General features: G+C 36.6%; 1 protein-coding gene across 3 annotated transcripts in view; it reads right to left on the bottom strand.

Annotated features, from left to right (window-relative positions):
• The window catches only part of Slco1b3 (solute carrier organic anion transporter family member 1B3), a 79,514-nt gene that overhangs the window by 51,582 nt on the left and 5,625 nt on the right, over window positions 1–22,307 (bottom strand). The window lies entirely within an intron of this gene.

A 22,307-nucleotide genomic window follows, 5' to 3' on the forward strand; every position in this document is an offset into this window, starting at 1 on the left:
GGAAACAGTGAAAGCCAGAAGGTCCTATTCAAGAATTATGTCGACATTAAGAATGATCACAGATGCCAACCCAGGCTTACACAAAGTACTAGAAGGAAAACTCCAACCCAAGAAAGTTGGCAACATCTACAAAAACACAGACAATAAATGATCTCACCACAGCAAATCCCAAAGGGAAAAACACACAAAATAACATCACCAACAGTGAAAACTAAAATTATAGGAAATTGCAACTGCTCGTCATTGTTATACCTTAATATGAATGGACTCAACTCACCTATTAAAATACACGGGTTAACAGATTGGGTACGAAAACAGAATCTATCCTTCTGCTGCATACAAAAAAAAAAAACCACACACTTCAACCTCAAAAACATACATAGCCTCAGAGTAAAGGGTTGAGAAAAAAATTCCCAATCAAATGGATCTAAGAAGCAAGCTGTTGTAGCTATACTAATATATCCTAAAATAGAATTCAAGTTAAAATCAATCAAAAGAGACAGAAGGACATTTCATATTAGCCACAGGAAAAATTTATCAAGAGGAAATCTCAATACTGACCATCTATGCCCCGAATACGAGGGCACCCTCATATGTAAAAGAAACACTTCTAAAGTTTAAATCACACTTTAAACCGCACATACTAATAGTGGGAGATTTCAACACTCCACTCTCACCACTTGACAGGTCAGTCAGACAAAATAATTTACAGAGAATTAGGGAACCAACACATGTTATGGCTCAAATGGACTTTGCAGACATATATAGAATATTCCATCCAATCATAAAAGAATATACCTTATCTCAGCACCTCATGGAACCATCTCAAAAACTGACCACATACTAGGTAACAAAACAAACCTCAACAGACACAAAAGATTGGAATAACCCCATGTATCTTATCAGATCATCATGACTTAAAATTAGAATTCAACAGCAACACTAATTTCAGAAAGCCCACAGGCACAAGAAGCAGAGATATATTCTTAGGCACATATATGCACAAAAATAAATGAATAAATAAATAAATAATTTCTTTAAATGTGTATTATGCTCATCTGTCCAGAAAATAATGTGCTTATGTTCAGGAAAAGGGTGATATATAATATCGTTCTCAGAATTTAACAAATATGCATTTATTCCTTTTTATGCAGTTTGATGATGACAAGAGACAGAATACAATTGAGGAGGTGCACGCCATGGTCACCGTCAGAGATGATAAGCACACCAACTTTGTGGAGGTGACTGACACCTTTCCCACTCCTCTTTTAGGCCCCTACTTCCCTGGAACCTCTGCCTTCTGCCCGCCTCTATAGCAGCACAGCCCAGATCTCCACTCCCCTATTAATCCACTTCACATGCTTTTAGATTTTTTTTTTTTTATTTTTCAGGAGCTGGGAGTATGACTCAGTAAGTAAAGTGCTTGTTGCACAGCATGAGCAGTTGAATTTGGGTCCTCAACACCCACGAAACAGGTGTTTTTTTCAGCCAAGTGACTATTTCAGGTGACTTTTCAGGCAAGATGTGAAGGGCTGAGTGGATAGAAAGAGAAGTTTTCAGCCCAGTGAACATTCCAAGCCTGGGGGGGGAGGAGCCATTGCAGAGACCCTGGGGCAGAAGCAGGGGTAGAGAGCTCCAGGCTGAGCCTGCCGGGAGAATTAGTGTGGCTGAGGTCCTGAGCCACAGAAGGGTTCCTGAGCAGTGGGACATGGGTTGGCAGAAGCTTCCAGGATCTCCCATGTTTGGGTATTGTTTATTTATCATTGTGGGAGAGCTTGAATGCTATGGAATACATGTGTTTGGAGGTCAGAAGACAACTCTGTGGAGTCATTTTCTCCTTTTACCTTGATGTGGACTCCAAGGATAGACCTAAGGGTCCAGGCTTGGAAAGCGCCTTTACCTGCTAGGCATAGTTTAGATCTAGTTTGACCTTCTGTTGTTTATTTCGTTTTGGTTTTTCAAGACTGGGTTTCTCTGTCTAAATATGCATTTTTAATGTTTCTTAATGACCTGTACATTTCTCCCACATCTCTTTGAGAAGTAATAATTATAAGTTTTAAAGATCCGATCTTTCCCTGTCCCAATCCTTTTTTTTTTTTTCTATAACTGAAATGTCTGCTGTAAGTTAATTGGCTCACGGTCATCCAGTAGATTTTAATTTTTTAACAAATATTTTACTCTTTGTGAATCTGTACTTTTTTTGAATATATGGCAGTGTGCCAAGTGCATGCATACCCATGAGGACCAAAAGAGGGTATTGAATCCCTTGGAACTAGAGTTACTGATGTTATAAATGGACTTGTGCATGCTGAGAAGTGAACCTAGGTCCTCTGGGGGAGCAGTTGGTCCCCTTGCCAGCACAGTCGATCTTAATCTAGAGCTGACAGGACCAAGAGGAGGTAAAGTCTATATTTACCTGTGATCGTGGCAAGGGTTTATTTAATTTGGCCAGGAATCTGAGTTTGACATCGGGTGATAGCTCCAGGTTCAACTGAGTCCCCCTGTGCAGTTTTGAAGGACTCAGTTGCCTCTTCTGGGTGATAATTGATTTGCTTAACAAACATTAACTGCAATTACAATAAGGCACTTGCTTTGCTCAACTTCAGTGTCAAGAATGGTTCAAAGGGTCATGGACAGTAAAAATAAACCATGAAATCCCCTAAGAAAATTAAAATCACCTGAGGACAAAGAGTCAGAGGCAAACAGGGTAATGCAGACTGAGTCCTAAAACCTCCCTAAATCTATGTTATGAAATACTCAGGAAAAAGTGATTGATTGAGTCCCTCCCAAATGAAGCTTTTATAGATATAGCCATTAATTTATGAAATAAATATTAGGAGATCAAAGAAATTTACCCATTAAAGAAGAAACAGCATTTAGAGTGAAACAGGCCGCAGGTGAAAGCTTCTGGGCCACTGAAGAGCATGGGCTGTTGAAAAGCAGAGAGGGGGATAGGAAGGGAGGGAGAGAGAAAGAGACAGAGAGAAGGATGGAAGGAGGAAGAGAGGGAGGAAGAGAGAATGTGGGAAGGTACAAAGAGGCCCAACATCAGGAGGCCAGTGCATATTTTAAATGTAACATAAAGATGTGATATGGTTCAGTAGGCAAAAGTACTTCCTTCCAAACCTCATGGTCTCAGATCAATCCCCAGAAAGGCAAGAGCCAGCTCCTTCATATTTTCCTGTTGCATTCATATGTGTAGCATGATATTCACTTCTTAGCACATAGGCACACACACATGCTTGCATACACACACACACCCCACATATACTTCACATACATGCATATACAGTAAATAAAAAGTTTACAAAAATATGTCTTACAAGAGGAAATATTGTAGGTCAATTCTGAGAGTCATAATGAAGATGAACAAGGAACTATTTGCTAAACTGAGCTCATAGTTAAATAGAGTAAATAATTGGGAATAGGTTGTAAGAATGTTACAGAGGGAAGCAAAGGTAATACAGAGATGGACAAGGGTAGATTTTGTTCTGTAGTTTCTGCTCTCCAGTGCTGCCTGTGAAGTGTTGGTATAAGAAATCAGGGAAAGAGAGGAAACTTGCAGGCAGATCTGACCCTGCAGAGTTCTGGTAGGGGTGTTTTGTAAGTAGCCAAATAAAGATCTTTAATTCCTCAAGCATTTCCCACAAAAATTTCTAACTTTTACTTTCCAGACACTTTATTTTATGAGTTTCACCTACGTTTGATGTGTTTTTGGACACAATTCTTATTCTTCAGTGAAATTATAACCAATTCTAATACCCATGCCATCAACTCTCGCTGTTTTTGTGTTATATTTTAATTTTGTTATTATTTATTTGTTGTGTTTATGTTGATACATATATGCCACAGTGCATGTAGAATTCAGAGGGCAACTTGCTTGAGCCTTACATATACATATGTACCTCCTGTGATTTGATTAGACTCAGGCATAGTAGCAACAACTTTAGTCAACAACTCCTTTCTTGCTGAGCTGTCTCCCAGTCCTCCTACAGTTAAAATCTTTACTTAAAATGTGAATTTTTGGTTATAAATTGTTTCCTTAATGCAATAATTTTAATGTAATGTTTAAAATTATACTAGATTTGCAGATTTGAAAAACACACATATATAATGACAAGACCTCATTGTACAGACTATGTTGACCGTGTATCTAGAGTTGTCCTGCCTCTGTTTGTCACTTGTTAAGATTTCAGACATGTGTCAACATGTTTGCACTGAGCATGAGTTATTACTTTTTTGACTCATATGGAAAATCTTAGTAACCAGAGACCTGCTCAATCAAATCTGCATAAGCCTGTCTTCACATTTCCCTTCATCCCCAGACTCCAGGTCTGTGAATTTGGTCTTGGCTTTCTCTCCTAATAACTTCACACTTGGTCCATTAATAGGCATGGCTACTTAGTATTTTGACTTGTATTAATACAGGTGTATAATTCATGTCTGTCTCTGCTACTCAGTGTGGCATTAGTGACAACTACTAGGCTGCTCAGAGTTCAGGACCATAACCTTATAGGATAAAATGCCAACATCTTAGGGTCCTGCTCAACAGAGCAGCTGAAGAAAGATTTGTGATTATGAGGTTTGGGATTTTTCTTCTAGAAACAACACTCTCAACACTCCTATTCTCCTAGAGAGGCTTGTTCCTCACAAATACAGTAAACTCTGACTAAAGCTTGTTTGGAAGTATGTGAAAAGATCAGCCTATGGCTGACTGGTGACTAAAGTTCCTTTCCTTCTATGAAATCTTGGTTTTTACCCTGAAAAAAGTCCCTAGTTAATAGTTAATTTATACAAAAACTTAACTAATTCTATTACCCTATAAACTAAGTAAAAGTAAAAAATCATGCTTTGGATGACAAAGTTGAAAGTCAAGTTTTCCCAAGAGATACTCAGAAGTGTTATGACTTTGTCATTATTAAAGAGTATTAAAATAGAATTACCAAAAAGTTCTCGCAGCAGAATTGAGAGACGGATCAGCATTTAAGAACACTAGCTGCTCTATTAGGGGTTCTGAGTTCATTTTCTAGCACCCACATGGTGACTCACAACAATCTAACTCCAGTTCTGGGAGATGCAATGTCCTCCTCTGACTTCCTGAGGCACTGTATGCATGTGCTGCTCAGATACACAGACAGACAAAGTTTTTATAAACATAAAAGTAAATAATTTGAATATTTTTAAAAACTCTAGAAGATATGCAAGCTAAACAGACTTACAAAGCATCATTAGGGGCAGAGAAGAAATCTACTTATTGATACATATATACCAGCCTAGAAAATAAAAATTGTGGGAGCCCACAGAAGTCTGTTCCACCTTGACTAAAGGTCAGAGAGTTCAGGCCTATTCCTGTTCCTTCAAGGTTATTGATAAAAGGTTTGATTTAAAGTGTAACTATTAACAAGATACCTTGACCTAGGGTGTAGTTACTTTGATGTTAGGGGTATTAAGATGGCCCACAGAGGTGCATCTGTTCTGCCTTTGATGGAGGAGGATCATCTGTCTATGTGTTGCTTTCATTGGTTAATTAATAAAAAACTGCTTGGCTTGATAGGTCAGAACATAGGTGAGTGGTGTTGACAGAATGGGATGCTGGGAGAAAGACGCAGAGTCAGGCAGAGGCAGAGAGCTGCCCGCCATGAAGCTGCCAGGTCAGACATGCTGAATTTTTCCTGGTAAGCCATGACCTCGTGGTGTTACACAGATTATTAAAAATGGGTTGAGTCAAGATGAGAGAGTTAGTCAATAAGAGGCTAGAGATAATGGGCCAGGCAGTGTTTAAAAGAATACAGCTTCCATGTAATTATTTCGGGGGTAAGCTAGCTGGGATCCAGGCGGGAACATAGCCTGCCATTCCTTTTACACGCCTTGATCAAAGGTCAGAGAGTTTAGGCCTATTCCTGCTCCATCAAGGATATTATAAGAGGTTAGACCCAGGTAGTGGCTTCTTACAAAATACTTAGCCTAAGTTGTGGTTGATACATGTCCTGCCTAAACAACAGAACACTTAACTCAGAGTATAGTTGCTTGATGCTTTACGTATTAAAGAGTAAGTTGCTCTGTTTGTTCTTTGTATCATGTTAAACCAGTCATTTGCCTTCTTCCACCCTTTTTGGATTGGGGTATATAAGCATATGGAAAATAAACATTTTTTATTCAGTATTCAGTATTGAGTGAATAGCCTTCCAGATTCTATTCTGTGTCTCTGTATCGCTGTTCCTTCTGCCTAATATTTCTATTCCATGTACTCCTACCCTGGAAGATATGAACCTCATCAAAACTGGACATATGATGCTCCAAGATGGGGTTTCTGACCAATGTTCCCCCAATAAGAGGTCTGCAACAAAAAACAGCCATAATTCTTTCAGTAGCTTCAAAACATTTAGAAATCTAATAGATCTACATGCATAAAAGAAAATCTTATCACACCTTGGCCAATTCCAGTAGATCCTGCCTTGCACATGTTGCTAAGAAATAAAATGCTTGTTTGTACACTAAGGAAATAATAAAAATTTTAGGATAAGTCTCTGAATGACAAGATATTGACAGGGAACTTCACTGTAAAATGTTGGGGAGTATGACATTAGGATTATGCATCAGTAGGAAGAAGTTGCCATCCTATCCTTAAAATAAGGAAAAGAACTGAAAAACTAATTTTTTTTAGATGGTCAATATATGAGAATATGCAGCAAACCATTTCATTCTCTGGGATTGGAGAGAAGGGTCAGAAAAAGTGAGACCTACAGTTTGTGAAAGTAGAAACCCAATTTTCCTTTGTTTAAAAAAAAAAGAGGGGGAAGTCGTGTGGGACCGTGGTCTGTATTCTATCAATTATATTTTAAATAAATGCTGATGGGCCAGTAGCCAGGCAGGAAGTATAGGCATGACAACCAGACAGGAAGTAGAGGCAGGTCAAGGAGAACAGGAGAATTCTGGGAAGAATGAGGCCCATTCCTCTGCAGTTCTGGTCCCAAGTCATGTGACTAACATAGACAAGAATAATGGATTAATATAAGTTATATGAGTCAATAAGAAGCTTGAGCTAATGGACCAATCAGTTTTTAACTAATGTAGACCTTTGTGTGATTTCTTTGAGATTTAACAATTGCAGGAACCGGTAGGACAGAAACCTCAGTCAACAGCTCCAGATAAATAAGTGTTATTGGCTAAAAAGACAGCCTCAACTGTAATTGAATTGCTGAAGGCTCAGATATGAATGAGGCTATGGTTAGAAATTTTCTGCATTATCTGTCATTCCCTATTCTTTTTACATCCTTGCTGAATCTAAGAGAAAGTACAGTCAAAGTCTCATCTTGTTATGATGTTATTCTCTCTATGAATTAGCACAAGTTTCAAACCTTTAGCAAGCTTTGGAGGAAAATACTTGGATGAAGAAAGAAAAGATCATTTTGAAATAAACAGTATCCATTGTCATTTTATTTGTTTATTTGTGGACTTTTGAGAGAGAGTTTTGCTGTGTAGCCCAGGCTGACCTTGAACTTACAGTCTTTCCACACTGACTCCTAAATAATGAGAATGCTATGTGCAGCACTAAACTTGTCTTTTTGTTCTTAACAGGGCTTGATTTGAGAAGAAACTCTTAGAGCAAAGCTTCATGAAGAGATAAACAAATAAGTGCTGATCCATAGCCAAGTATATGTGATAGGAGGCAAGCAACCAACTCTAGCTCACAGTTGTCACCCTGTACCATCTATATGTTGGGGGAGCGAAAAAAGAAGAAACAACAAATGAAAAATGCTACAGTCAAGAGTCAAAGTTCACTGAAACCTTATCACACCTATCTTATTCATCATATCATTTTCACCATCAAGAAATAGTTTTTCAGACAAACAACAATTTTGTGAATTAGTTGCCAATAAACATACTTTGCAAGATGTCGAAAGAAGTTATTTAGGAAGAGGGAATGCTTATATATTTTAAACATAGACCTAGATAAAAAGTAACTAAGGAAGTAATAAAAATAACATAAATTCTATTGATTTTATAATTTAATCCAAGTGATTAAAATTTTTCTTTTAAAAATGATTTACCTAGTTTGTTTTGAGCATTAATATTTTTGCCTACTTACATGAGTGTGTATCACATATGTGTAGTGCCATGAGGTCAGACAAGGTCATATGATCTCATAGAATTGGAGTTAAAGATGGTTGTAAGCTGCCATGTGGGTACTGTGAACCAACTCTCCATCCTCTACAAGAGCATCAAATGTTTTTAAGCACTGAAAATTTTCTTCAGACTGAAGATTAATTTTTTTTATAAAGGAGTAGCCACAATGTGTCATGCATGCTTTGGGGTGTACTTTATATAAATATCTACTTGTGAGCATACATAAGTAAAGTGATTGACATCAATGATACAAATGCTAGACAAGGGAAGTAACAGTGTTTTGTTTTTGTAAACAAAATGATATATAAATTGGCATAATATTATTTGAAAGTAGACACACATTAGAGTTTTAGATTTAAATGTTCATTTCATACATTTTGGCAAAATTTATAGAAGTAAAAGAATAAAATTATATAAAAAAGGTTTACTTGTAACTGTTAACACAGGAAAGTAGAGGAGAGCAAAATAAGAAGTAGATAGAAAACACAGATGACTCCAATAAATTTTAATCCTATTGTATCAGTAGTCTCTTTTAGTGTCATACTCCAAATGTTTTATTTGAAAATATGAGGTCAATAATTCAGAAAATATAACTGCACTCTGTTTTATCTAAGAAACTCACTTTAGGCACAAATGTGTGTGTATGTGTGTGTGTTTATGTATAAATATATGTAAATTAAAAGTAAATGGAATGTGGTCTTTATATTATGAGAACAGAACAGACCTACCTAAACTATTCTTAGACTTACCAGACTTTAAAATTAGGAGTGTTGCTGGAGGCTGCTTGTTTGTTTCCCGGCCACCCATACTCTTAAAATAATCATGCAGAATCTATATTGTTTGCAACACTGTTTGGCCAATAGCTTGAACATATTTCTGGCTAACTCATATCCTAAACTAACCCATCTCCATGACTCTGTTATTCACCTCATGTCTGTGACTTACTGGGTAAAGTTCCATCTGGTGTCTGTCTTCAGTGTGTGTTACATGGCTTTTTCTGACTCCACCTTCTTTCTCCCAGCATTCAGTTTAGTTTTCCCCACCTAAATCTATTCTACCCTATCACAGGCCAAGGCAGATTCTTTATTCATTAGCCAATAAAAACAACACATATACAGAAGGACCTCCCACACCATTTTCCCTTTTCTGTTTAAATTAAAAGGAAGGTTTCAACTTTAACATAGTAAAATTACATATAAAAAACAGGAATCGAGCAAGAATTACAGTAACAGCATTTATATCTACTTTATCTTTTATCATATCTAAAGAAAACTGTAATTATAACTATCTATACTTCAACTCCAACAAAGACTCCAGAAGGATATAATATTACCTAAGTAAACATGAAGTACATTGTAAGCAACTTCCAAAACTCTAGAATTGACAGAGATATCTCACTACCTGGACAGTTACCCAAAGTTCTTCTGTACTGTTAGGGAATCCAGCAACAGCTTACAGGTCCATAGTATCTAGCAGACTTTTCTACAAAGCAGAAATTTCAAAGACAGTTCCACATATATTGGCAGTTTGTAAGTCACTTTCTTCTCTATCCTGAAGAATGTCTGGCAGACTCTTTCATGAAGCAGGAATATCAAAGGATCATCTCACCTTCTTTAGACACCTTTAGTCATATTTCTGTGGGTCCTGCATGTCCAATTCACACAAATAGCATCAAAGAGTCCAGGCAAGAGAAGTTTCTTGCCCAGATAGTTAGCAAACTCCATAAGAAGCCTCTTTGATGCCTGTCTTCTTCTTGAAGTAGCTTGGTGCTGCTAGAAGCGGATGTGTCTCATGTCATGAAAAGTCCAAAGTTATTAAAACATTTTAAATTCCATATTCTGAAGGTCTCTGAAAGATTTAAAGAATATCTACCTCACTGAAATATATCTCTATATGTCTAGAAAACCTAACTAAAATGACTACAAGTTTGGCTATTATAGACGATTATTTATTAACCTATATTTCTTAATTACACATTACATTTTTAAGTGAGCTGTACAAGCACAATACCTTAATCAAGAGCAGAAATATACATATAACAAGATTGACCCAAAACTTGCACCAGTTAACCAAGATCAATACCAATGCTAATTATTCATATCTATATCATATCCTTCTTTAAATGTAAACAAACATTATAAACAATCATTTAGGAAATTTAGGCATAGTTCTCTCCAAACTACTTCCTGCTTTTTGTTGGACAAAGTAACTTTTGGGGGTGTTTACAGTGACCTTTCAGGAGGTTTTGATCCAGCAAACCTTATTGGTCTGAAAGAAATCCATAAGTTCTCATCTTCTGTGAAAACGAAAAAAGAACCTCTTTTCTGAAGTAACAAATCATTAGACCCAAATTCGGCAGTCAAGATAACTTTATGTTGGTTTATCTTAGCAGCCCATACAATAAAATATCTCTCTATATTTAGCTCTTTCACAGTCAAAACTTTCAAAGAAAACACAATAATATACATAATCCTGACTCTCTGTGTATATTCCATCTTTACGGGGCTAATTTTTGTTGTTGTTGTTCCTTTTGGGCTATGGCTTTCTGTGCTCTGTCTCTTTAAAGACTTTGTTTTATGATTTTTAAAATAATTTACTTCTTTTTGTAACTCTCTATGCTCTCTTTCTTTTGTCTTCCATGCCTACGCACATTTATCTGACACTGTGACCAATTCAGAGGTCTATATCTGTCTGAATCTGTCTTTATTGTATATCTGTAATTATTTTCTGACCAGAAGTACCTTTTTTTAAAATTACTAAGCAGGCATGGCTAGGGCCAACATGGCACTGTCTGCATGTTCTGCCAAATTCAACATGGCAGAGGAATGCTTGCTGCCTCTGAGAGCCATGTACATTGCTCCATTTTTAGGCACACAATGAGTCTAAGTTGCCATTAAGCAAGTAGTAGCACTCTGATCACAGAACACATTTAAATGCTCTGTAGCCAGACCTCCTGAAAGAGTCAGAGCCGTTCATCCCAGGAAGCCACTGCTTTAAAACCATGCAGGGTTTTTTTTTCTGTCACCGAATCAGGAAAATCTCTCTTAAAGGAGCTGCAGCATGCAAACAGAGCCCATTCAAAAAAAATGTGGCTAAACTTTGTTTTTTAGTGTCTAGAATTCCTTTCCAGGCCCTCTCAGGTTTTATGTGGATTTAGCTAGCATGTGTTGAGTAGAGGTAGGTGGGGAAAACTACACTGAATGCTGGGAGAAAGGAGGTAGAGTCAGTGAGATGCCATGGAGTTGCCAGAGAAGAAAGACACAAGCCGCCAGTCAAAACATTGTTGGTAGACCACAAGCCTCATGGTAAAATATTAAATAATAGAAATGGGTTAACTTAATATGTAAGCATTTGCTAGAAATATACTAGAGCTATTGGCCAAGCAGTGTTTTAAATAATATGGTCTCTGTGTGGTTATTTTGGGAACAAACAAACAGACTTCCTCTTACGTAGGAGAGTTGTCAATGATTTTTAAAGGTCACTACATTATTAAAAGAGATCATTTCTCAATGAATATATAGCAATCTTCAATATATTTGTGTATAAGACAACAAATTACCTGAAGCAAAAACCAGTAGATTGGTAATAAGAAATAAATGAGTTCACTATCAATAACAGATAAATCCTTCAGACAGAAGCAGGAAAAACACAATTGGCTTCAAGACATCATGAATAAGATGAATAAATAGCTGCAGGTCATTGCAACCAACAACAGTGATATGAATGCACATTGTTCTTAGGACCCCAGTGAGCATTCACCAGTATAGACCACATTTCCACATTTGGAACCATAAAATATACCATACTCAGTTCAAAATAAGAAAAAGAAAAAAACAAATGAATAAGCAAACAAGAGCAAAATCCTTTCTTTACTTTTGTAGAATTAAATGAAAAACTGAAAATATAGATAAATGAATATGCCATAATATGTGAAAGTTAAGCACACACTCATTAAAAAAATAAATGTCAAAAAAAGAAATTTTAAGAAAAAGTAAAGTATTTTAAATTAAAAGAAAGCAAAACACCTTTTATCAAATTTTGTGGATTGTAGCTAAAGCAATATCAAGACAGAATTTTATAGCAATCATTGTATATATTACAAAAAAGACAAATAAGAAACAAATGTGAATATTTATGGTTTAAAAGTAGAAAATGAAGAAAAGAGTCAATTACTTTCAAAGTAAACACAAGCGAATAAAAATTGAAAGAGAAATCAATTAAATGGAAAACAATTGGAAATTGGAAACAATGGAAAGAATGTCAATAGAAGAAAACAAAAACAAGACCCACTTCTTTTGGAATTCAAATAGTAAAATTGAAACTTGTCTTATTGTGAGAAAAGCATCAAGATACAATTGAATTTTCGAAAAAAGAGTCATACTGTAGACAGAATTGGCATAGAAGAACCATCATTCTAGAAAGAATGAGCATAGAAAAGCCATCACCTCAGATGGCATCGCATAGAAGAGCCATCACTACAGTCATCACGGGGGTAGAAGAGCCATTGCTACAGATAGCATGGGTATTTAGAGAACTAAAAGGGATACTGTAAACAAGTATGACCACTGTGCCAACAATTTTAATGATATAGGTGACATGCACCTATTCTTTGAAAAACACAATCTACACAGAGTATAAGACAAAGCAAAAATCTAAACAGGCTATATCTTTCTAAAAAGTTGATTTACTAGCCAATATACTTCCAAAATAGAAGAAACCAGGTACAATTTCATTTGTGAAGTCATCTGAATAGCTAAGGAAAATATTGTACCAAATTCCCCTACTCTATATGAGTATAGAAATAGTATGGATACTTCATCTCTCATCATATGAGGCCTTCATTACTCACATTTTCAAAATCAGCAAAGAAATTATGTGAAAAAGAAGGGCAGACCATTATCTTTCATAGATATAGTACAAAAAATTTCAAAGACAATTAGGAAGTTTAATATAATGACATTTAAAAATAATTAAACACCATGACCAAAGAATATGTATCTCAGATGTGTAAAATGATTCCATGAATCCATTCTATAAGCAGGCTAATAAAGAATATGGATATGCATATATGTGAAATAAACTTGTTATAGAGAGGAAATTATTTAACTTGATAAAGATAATACACTAAAAACTGACAACCATTAATTACTAGATAATAGAAATATCCCTACTAGATCAGTAACCAAGCAGAAGTTGATTCTTATCATTGCTTATAATTATTTTACTGGAAGTCTGGGTAGTGCAATAAGACAAGAAAAGAAATAATAGTTGTGAGATTAGGAAAGAAGAAGCTTTCTTTTCAGATGACATGATAATGCTTATATAATATTTTAAAGGCTGCTAAGGAAATAATGAAACTAGGAAGTAATCGTAGGAAGAGTTTATACATAAGTCATTAGTTTCCAATGTACCTGCACTGAACAGTGACAGTCAAACTGAAAAACAAACAAAAAACACCATGTTATCCTATTAGCATCTCTGAAAATTACATGATTTGATATAAATTTAAGAAAGTCTAATGAAAAGAACAAATTTCAAATGGAAGAAAATTTACAAAGCAAACAGTAGCTATTTTTCATTTGTGTTTACAGAAAAACTGAGTGTGGACATGTCAGGTCTTCTCAGCTTTACATACACACAGTTAACAAACTGTCAGTTGAGTCCAGCAAATCATTTAGTAGGTATTAATGAAGTAACTTAATAGATTATGTGAGAGACAAATAACCCAGAATGAGGAATACAATATTGACGGAGGAAAAATTTCAAGGACTTTCAGTACCTGAGTTCAAGACTGACTATAAATTTATACTAGTGGAAGAATGGGGAAATAGATCAAAGGGACCAAACAGAGAGCTCAGAAATAGACCTATAGAAACTGACAGTTTGTCAAGTTTATATACCAATACAGAGGGACAAAAGAAAAGCAATTGGGTGATGTAGGATTCCCCTTTTTATGCTGTGAATATGTTTTAATACCATTGGTTAATAAAAAAAATAGCTACTTTGTCTATGGCAGGGCAAAATATAGCTAGGCAGGAAAACTAAGGGGAATACAGGAAGAAAAAGGCAGAATTAGGCAGATGCCAGATAGCTGCCAAATTAGAAGGACACCAGAACCTTACTAGCAAGCCACATGGCATTACCTCATGTGTATAGCCTCATGGCAATACACAGGTTAATAAAAATGGGTTAATTTAAAATGTAAGAGCTAACTAGGAATATCTGAACCATTTGGTCAAATAGTGTTATAATTAGTATAGATTTTTGTGAGTATTCAGGACTGGGTGGCCAGGAAATGAAAGCACAGTCTCTGTTTACAATTAGGAAGAGATAATTTTAAAATAATGAATTGACTCTTGTCCCTTATACCTTTCACAGCAACTAACTCAAAATGGACCACAGACTTAAATGAAGAATACAAATGATATTGCTTACAAAAGTGACTCTGGAGAAAGCCTACTACTTCAGAGATTTGACAGTGTCATAGGAAGCTGTGACACACATAAATAAGTCAGAGACTGTATGGGACTGTGAGATACTCTTAAAATCATCTGCCCTTGCACTTACTCTGGAACAAGATAATCAAAGGAAAGTAAACTCTAAAAGATCAACAAGTTTTGGAGAGCTATAGGAGTTGACCACAGATCACATTAGAAGCTTCTTCCCACTAAACACTCAGGAAACTATGTGGCATATACAGCAGCAAAGTTAGAGTAGCTGAAGTTACCTCTGCCCTACACAGAGACTTATACTGATGAGCAAAGTATGGAGTGGAAAGATGAAAAGAGGATGAGGTATCAGGACCTTCCTTTCTTAGAAAAGTTAGCACATTCAGAGCCACTGTGGTGTCATATGATCAAATAGCAAAAGAATGGTAGGATTAGACATACAAACAAATTCTATAAAGATATAAATTGTAAAAGTTGTATTATACAAGAATTTGAATAATAAATGCAGCTGCTTTGGTCTGAGGCTTTCTCTTGGTCATGCTCACTATTAAGAATTAATAATACACTGCTTAGGACATGGCAATCTGTACAGAATGGCTTGGAAATTTTGTTTTGATCTAGTGCCCTTGAAGTCACAAAAGCTACCAGTCTGGGAACAGGCTGTCATATGTCTTGAGATTCTTAAAAATTGTGTCATGGGATTAATGAGCAAAAAATGGTTATAAACGACAACTTTATCAATGATGATTACACTTCAGGGGGAATGATTATAAAAGATAATTTCATTATGTTATGATTTATCAAGATGACTAAAAGATATGTAAGAGAAAATAACATACATGTCCAAAAACAGAAATGGTATGATCTATGTTTTGGAAAAACATGAATTTATCCATGCTTACTTAATTCTGTATAAATAAAGAAATACTCTGACTCCTAGTCAGTCAGGCTAAAGATTCTCCAAACCATCCTGCCTGGCCCATCCTTCCCTTGACAACCCCATATTTCCTCTGTGAGACATGACCACTACTGGCGCTGGCTCCAGCATCTCAACTTGATGTTCCTGCCACCATGTCTGTGGCTTACTGCTCATCATGATGGACTCTTACCCTTCTGAAGGCATAAAGTAAAATAAACTGTTTACTCTATAAGTTGCCTTTGTTGTGTGTTTTTTTCAAAACATCAAAAATGTAACTAAGACATTTAAGAAAGAGGCTACAAAAGACACTTTCTTTAAGAAGGAATATCAGTGAAAACCATATTAAAAAATGTTTTACAGTTTGTTCTACCACTGAAAGACACATGGAAAAGAGAGGGAGACATAGATTAAATTATTCCAATAGTCAAAATCTAGACCACTGAGAAGGCAAGTATTACTAAGGGTGAAGACCAAAGTCAGTTCTTACAATTGCTGTTGGGGATGATTACCATGAGCCATTTTCTCTGAGATTAAAACCTTCATCTTGGAGGGATGCTCATTAAGACACAGGATGTTAAAGAGTGGTGAAACTATGGAAAACTTAAAGACAGAATGTCAAAAGAGAGGTAAATCTACAGGATGTTCTAATGGGAGGGGAAACTTTCCATATTGTAGGAATATTTATTAAGTTTGGGAAATAAACAACTCAAGGTCTTCATGAAGTCCCTGAAAATGACCAGATTCATCAGGCCTTTCTTCCTGAAGTATATTTTAGTAGTAAGGACAAAGAGGCATGCTCAGATAATTTGACCAGCCTAGAAGAAGCAAAGGGCACCTGAACAGTCTGGAAGAGGCTCAGACACACTGAACTTCCTGGAAAGTTTACCCTCTAACCAATTGAGTTGCCTTCTGGCTGTGATGTGGGATTCCCCTTCATATTCTGTGAATACCATTGGTGAATAAAGAAACTGCCTTGGCCTGTTGATAGGGAAAAGCTTAGGTAGGCAAGGAAAACTAAAGTGAATGCTGGAAGAAAGAAGATTGGAGTTCAAAGAAGCCATGGAGTCTTTGCCAGAGACAGACACGCTGACACTTCATTGGTAGGCCACAACCTCATGGGGATGCTTAAGCTATCAGTCAAACAGTATTGCAAATAATATAGTTTCTCTGTCTGAGCTTCCGGGCAGCTGGTAAACAAACTAGTAGTCCCTACCGACTAACTGGCCTTCCAACATGGTGGACTAAATCCACGTAAAACCTGAGAGGACTTGGAAAGGAATTCTAAACAGAAAAAAAAAAGCAAAGTTTGGCTGTATTTATTTTCCTGAATGGACTTTTCTTGCTGGCAGCATGCTGCGTTGCCTTTAAGAGAGGTCTTACTGATTCAGTAGTAGCAGAAAAAAGCCATGTGTTTTGAAATGCTGGCTTTCTGGGCCATGCTGCCAGTACGACTTCTGGCTCTTTCAGGAGGATGAATACTTAAATGGGATTTATGAGCAGACTGCTACAACTTGGCAACACAGACAGTATGTATACCTAAAAATGGTAACACAAACTGGCTGTGAGCATGGCTATCAGAGTCAGAAAAAAGCTCTGCCATGCTGGACTTGTCAAGGAGAGCAGACAGTGCCATCTATATCCTAGCAATGGTGCCACTTTAGTTCATTAGAATGGCTTAGCATTTTTTTCTCCCCTCCTCCCTCTTCCCTCCCACTCCCCCACACACCCTCCAGTCCTAAGAGAGGGCAAGGTACCCTGCCCTGTGGGAAGTCTAAAGTCCTCCCCCTACATCCAGGCTTAGGAAGGTATGCATCAAAAGAGAATAGGATCCCAAAATGCCAGAACATGCAGTAGAGACAAATCCCAGTGCCATTATCATTGGGCCCTCAGTCTGCCCCAATTGTCAACTACATTCAGAGGGTCCAGTTTGATCCCATCCTCATTCGTTTCCAGTCCAGCTGGAGTTGGTGAACTCCCATTAGCTCAGGCACACTGTCTTAGTGGGTGAACCAACCCCTCATGATCCTGACTTCCTTGCTTATATTTTCCCTCTTTCTGCTTCAAGGTCCAGTAGAAGGGCAGAAGGAGGACTTAGCATTTTAAGAAGCATTTCTGGTCAGGAAAGAATTTCAAATACACCATAGGACAGATTCAGACATAAAAGACCTTTAAACAAGACACAGTGTGCTTAAAAAATATATTCAGGCTTAGGACAAAGAAGAAAACAAGTATAGAGAGTTATAAAGGGAAGTAAATGGTTTATAAAAAAAGTCTTTAAAGAGAGAGTACAAACAGTCATAAATTAAAAGGAGTAAAGAAAGAATAAGCTGTGTAAAGATGGAATATAAAAAGAGAATCTAAATTATGCATATTATTGTTTTCTTTGAATTTTTGACTATGAAGGAGCTAAATAATCAACATATATACTTTAAAGGTATTTTGTTTTCAAAATTCAACTCTCTTGGTATGTTGTTTTGAAAAAGAGGTTCTTCTTTTGTTTCCACAGAGAATGAGAACCTGTGGGATCATTCCCAACTATTATGGTTTGATATACCAAGACCCCCAGAAAGGTTGCCATGAATACCCCAAAAAATACTTCACCCAACAAAAAACAGAAAGCAGTATGGAGAGAACTATGCCCACATTCCCAAATATTGTCTATAAACTTTTGCTTACATTTAAAGGGGGATATGCTATAGAGATTTGCATTAGTATGGATATTGATTTATTGATACAAATTTAAGGTCAACTTTGTTGAACTTTGTATATTTCTTCTCTTGATTAAGGTATTATGGTTAGACAGTTCACTTAAAATATAATGTATAATTAAGAAATATTAGTTAAAAGAGAGTCATCTATAATAGTCAAGCATGTAATCATGTTAATTAAATTTTCTACATGGACAGATATGTATTTCAGATGGATAGGTGTTCTTCAAACCTTTCAAAGACTACAGAATATTGCATTTAAAATGTTTAAGAACTTATGACTTTTCATGACAATGTGACACATCTGTTCCTGGCAGCACCAATTACTTCAAAAGGAAGATGGGCATCAAAGAGGCTCCTTATAAAGTTTACTAGCCTTTTGGGCAATAAACTGCTCTTGCCTGGACTGCTTAATGGTATGGTGTGTGAACTGGACATGCTAGACCAGCTGCTGAAGTTTCCTAAAGAAGATGAGACAGTCCTTCAGGGTTCCTACTTCATAAAAGAGTCTGCTAGACATTTATTCTGAAAGACACAGAAGAAAGTGACAGATAAACTGCCAATATAAGCAGAACTGTATCTGAAATTTCCTGCTGTAGCAGCTGGATACTATGGGCCTATAGGCTGAAGGTGGATGCCCCAATGGTACAGAAAAACACTGGGTGACTATCCAGGCAGCAAGAAGTATCTGTCAATTCTAGAGTCTTGGAATTTGTTTACAATGTACTTCCTGTTTACTTCGGTAATATTATATCATTCTGAAGTCTTTAATGGAGTTGAAGAATTTATAGTTATAGCTTTTCATAGTTATAATAAAATATAAAGGATATTTAAATATTGTAACTGTAAGTATTGCTTAATACCCGTTTTTGTTATATGTAATTTTACTATGTTAAAGTTAAAACTTTCCTTTTAATTTAAACAGAAAAGGGAAGGTGATGTGGAATTCCCTTCTGTATGCTATGAATACCATTGGTCAATAAAGAAAGCGTCTTGGCCTGTTGATAGGGCAGACCTTATGGAGGTGAGGAAAACTAAGGTGAATGCTGGAAAAAAAGAAGGGCAGAATCCAAAGAAGCCATGGAACCTCCACCAGAGACAAACATGCTGAAACGTTGCTGGTAGGCCATGACCTTGAAGTGATGCTTAAGCTATTGGCCGAACAGTATTGCAAATTATATACTTTCTGTGTGATTATTTTGGGGCTGAACAGCCAGGAACCAACAAGTGGCTCCCTCCAACGAAGTTGTGCAGTTTGTTCTGTGTTCCAAGCTTTTGTGAGTTGTCATCCATGCTAGAGTAGGCTTTGGTGGTGCGGCTGTCTTTTAAACATTTCTGCTTCTAAAATAACTCCTTACCCATATTCCTGTAAATAACCCCAATAAAGATCGTCAACCAAATTTGACTTTGTGGGTATCTGTACTTTGAGATGTTGGTTCACTATCTGGAGTAAGTGCACATTTGTTAGTATCTTGCTGAGAATAGTGTCACACAACAATAATCAATACAGTTACTTTAGAAGATGGCTAAACTATGTCTCACAGAACTAATACTCTCAGCATAGAATTCAACCATCACATTTTGATATTTGATCAAGGGCACTAGAAATTGTATCTAAACAAAATCCTGCACACAGATGTGTATAGCAATTTTATTGATAATTTCTAAAATGTGAAAGCAACTGTGATGTCTTCCAGTACACACATAGCTAAAATGAGGTAGTTGTAGATTGCTGTTAATTATTACAAACAAATGAGCTATAAACTCATAAAGAATTCTACAAAAAACCTAAAGGCATGCTGTTAGATGATAGTAACCACTCTGATAGATTGAATCCAATCATGTGACATTCTGTAAATGTGTAACTGTGAAGATTGCAGGAGGATTACTGCCATGTATGGATAAATCATGTGGCAGAGCAAATTTAATGTTTTTATTAATTTATTAAAAATTTCCACCTCCTCCCCACTTCCCTTTTCTCTCCCCCTCCCCACAAATTTAATTTTTAGATACAAAAATTATTTGTGTCATTATATGTATGTTTAAATTTGCAGAAAGTCTAATTCCCTAAAGAAATACAAATGCCAACTGGAATTAGGAATAAAGGAAGAAAAGGAGAATTTTACCTTTGTCTTCTTTTGGTTTGTGGTGACAATACAATAGTTTTGTACAGTTGATGAATGTTTATTGTAGTATAGAGGTACAAGAATTTAAAGAGCAGAGATGACAAGTGGCAAGCTCTCAACAACCTAACAATGACTAAGAGAGTATCGTCATGAATCAAAACATATTGCTATATGGCTTCATTATCCACTTCACTCTCAAACATATGTACCGACTAAGTCTGTGGGTGTCAATTATGAATGTCAGTTGTGTACATGAGCTTGATTAAGTGTGCGAACCTGACGAGTGATTCATACTGAGTGGTTTGCAATGAAGATAAAATTTCAAATATATAAAGAAAACAAAAGGAAATGGCCCAGTGACAAATTCTAAACCCTCTACAAACTTTCACAGGTACTAACATTACACAAACCCGGTTACTTTAGTAATATGGGACAGAGTTGAGACAATGGGTTGGTCTATGAGGAGCAGAAGGAGGAAGAACATGAAAAAGGAAATCAGGACTGCGAGGGGTGCGTTCACCCACTGATACAAGGGGACTGATCTAAGGAGAGTTCACCAAGGCCAGTTGGACTGGGACTGAACGAGCACGTGATCCAACCAGATTCTCTGAATGTGGCTGGCCCAGAGTCTTTCTGAAAAGCCATTGACAATGACACTGGGACTTGTTTCCTCTTCATATACTGAATTTTTGGGATCCAGTCTGTTTGGATACTCACCTTACTGGACCTGGAGGGAGAGGGGAGGAACTTGAACTTCCCACAGGGCAGGAAACCCTGACTGCTCTTAGGAATGGAGAAGGAGGAGGAGAGGGAGTGGGGGGAGTGGGAGGGTGGTGGGAGGAGGGGCGGAAATGGAAACTTTTATAATTTAATAAACTTTGAAAAAAATTTGGCATTGTCGACAATAAATACAAATATGTATAGATACATATATATATATATAAAGATTTCCTCAGGTCTCCCTTTGTTCCCTAATTGTGGCTTAAATGAGAATGTTCCTGCATACCCTCATATATTTGAATGCTTTTTTCCTTGTCAGTAAAACTGCTAGGGAAAGATTAGCAGGTGTGACCTTGCTGAAGCAAACGTAGTCTTGCTTGAGTAGGTGTCACTAAGAGTGGGCTGTAATGTTTCAAAAATCCATGCCAAGCCCAGTCTCTCTCTCTCTCTCTCTCTCTCTCTCTCTCTCTCTCTCTCTCTCTCTCTCTCTCTTCTCCCTTCCTCTCTCTCCCTCCCTCCCTCTCTTTCTCTTGTTCACTCTCTCCCCTCCCAGCTCTCTCTTCCTGCTGCCTGTGGAGCTCTCAGCTACTACTGAGACAGTACCATGCCTGTCTGCTTCCCACTATGATCATGGATTAACATTAAGACTGAAAGCAAGTTTCCAATTATGTGTTTTCTTTTGTAAGAGTTGCCTCGGTCATGGCCTCTTTTCACAGCGGTAGAATAGTAACTAAGATACCAAGATAATCAACTACAGTCTTTGAGTTTTAGGATGGATAGTTTTTGGTCAACATGTCATAAGTTAGGGTTACTGAAAAGAAGAACCTCATTTTTTTACAAAGTGCTTCCATTAGATTGCTTGTCTACAAGTCTATAAGACATTTTCTTGATTGATGGTTGACCCGAGAGTTCCAGGCCACTGGAGATGGTGCAATCCTTTGGCAGGCTGAGGAAACCATGAGGAGAAATCCATTAAGATCACTTTTTCAAGGTTTCTGCTTCAACTCTCCAGGTTCCTGTCCTGCTAAATTCTACTGTCTTTCCTCAGTAATAGACTGTAGCCTGGAAATGTAAGATGAAATAAACCCCTTCCTCCCCAAACTGGTTTTTATTACAATAATAGAAACCTATTATAGAATATAATATATATTATATTATATATTATATAATAATTATATTATATATTATAAATATAATATATTATATATCATATTATATTTTATATTATATTATAATATAATATAACCTAATATAGAAA

Source organism: Myodes glareolus, chromosome 3, assembly GCF_982192425.1.
Source record: "Myodes glareolus chromosome 3, mMyoGla1.1, whole genome shotgun sequence".
In the NCBI taxonomy this organism is placed as follows: domain Eukaryota; kingdom Metazoa; phylum Chordata; class Mammalia; order Rodentia; family Cricetidae; genus Myodes; species Myodes glareolus.